The sequence below is a fragment of the Pistacia vera genome, unplaced genomic scaffold (assembly GCF_008641045.1).
Source record: "Pistacia vera cultivar Batoury unplaced genomic scaffold, PisVer_v2 Contig571, whole genome shotgun sequence".
Taxonomy (NCBI): Eukaryota; Viridiplantae; Streptophyta; class Magnoliopsida; order Sapindales; family Anacardiaceae; genus Pistacia; species Pistacia vera.
In genome coordinates, this window is record NW_022196414.1 from 272,040 (window position 1) to 273,582 (window position 1,543).

At 41.0% G+C, this 1,543-nt stretch overlaps 1 non-coding gene across 1 annotated transcript; it reads right to left on the minus strand.

The window, feature by feature from the left end:
* Positions 1–334: 334 nt before the first annotated feature.
* On the minus strand, positions 335–441 carry LOC116109104. The gene has a single exon (XR_004124723.1). It is a non-coding gene; the product is annotated as a small nucleolar RNA R71 (small nucleolar RNA).
* Between the last annotated feature and the right edge of the window lie 1,102 nt (positions 442–1,543).

Sequence of the window (1,543 nt, forward strand, 5' to 3'; positions counted from 1 at the left end):
TTTGCAACAACTTTTGAGATTGGTATAAATTCTAGCAGTTGTTTTGTGGGTCGAGGCTTTGGTTCTCTTATTTAATATTTTGTCATTTGTGTTTTGTGTGTTTGAAAGTTTGTGTTTTCATTTATTCTTCTTGTACCTGATGCTCGGGGACGAGCATGTCCTTAGTTGGGTGCAGATATTGTCAGATGATGCCATTAGGTTGAGGTTATTCCCATTCTCATTGGGGGATAAAGCAAAGGGGTGGTTAATGGCACTACCATCGGGGACTATCACAACTTGGAATGATCTAGCATAGAAGTACCTGACTAAGTTCTTTCCTCCAGCAAAATCAGCAAAACTGAGAAATGATATCACATCATTTCTACAAGAGGAATCCGAGTCATTATATGAGGCTTGGGAGAGGTACAAGGAATTGATGAGGAAATGTCCACACCATGGGTTGCCAGTTTGGCTTCAAGTCCAAACTTTCTACAATGGACTGATGGGTAACATGCAAACCATGGTGGATGCAGCATCGGGAGGAGCTTTACAGAATAAGACACCAGAGGAGGCTTATGAGTTGCTTGAGGTTTTAGCAAGCAACAACTATCAAAGACCAAATGAGAGAGCAATACCAAGAAAATTTGCGGATCTTCAGAAATCAAGGGGTGTCCATTTGGAATCTTGAGGTACAGATGGGCCAATTGGCTGAGAAGTTGAATGAGAGACCGCAAGGATCTCTACCAAGCAACACGGTGACTAACCACGTGAGCAAGTAAATGCAATTTCGTTGAGAAGTGGGAGAGTTTTATAAGAGGTGGAAAAATCAAGGAAAGAGGAAACTTCATCAAAGAAAAATGAAGAATCTGATGAGGAAGTTGATGAAGAAATATTGCTGAAGAGAAACCACCCAGCCCGAGGAAAGATGAACAGAAGCAGGAAAAGGGGAAAAAGAAAAGGAAAGAGAAATTGTCATTCCCCGAGATACCACCAGAGTTGGCGCATCACACACCACCCGTACCTTTTCCTCAAAGACTCAGAAAAGAAAATCAGGATAAGCAGTTTATTAAATTTCTTGATGTTTTTAAGAAACTACATATTAACATTCCTTTTGCAGATGCATTGCAGTAGATGTCGAGTTACGCGAAGTTCCTTAAGGAAATCCTATCGAACAAAAGGAAGCTAGAAGATGAGGAAACGGTGATGCTTACGGAGGAGTGCAGCGCCATTCTCCAAAAGAAGCTGCCCTCGAAACTCAAAGATCCAGGGAGTTTTACTATTCCTTGCACTATAGGAGATATCACCTTTGATCGAGTTTTATGTGACCTAGGTGCTAGCATTAACCTTATGTCTTTTTCTGTTTTCAAAAAACTAGGAATTGGTGAAATAAAGCCGATAACCATATGCTTGCAACTTGTAGATCGATCAATAAAGCATCCTAGGGGCATTGTGGAGGATGTGTTGGTTAAGGTGGACAAGTTTATTTTTCCTGTGGATTTCTTTGTGTTGGATATGGATGAAGACAAAGAGATTCCTCTTATCCTGGGACGACCATTTCTGGCGA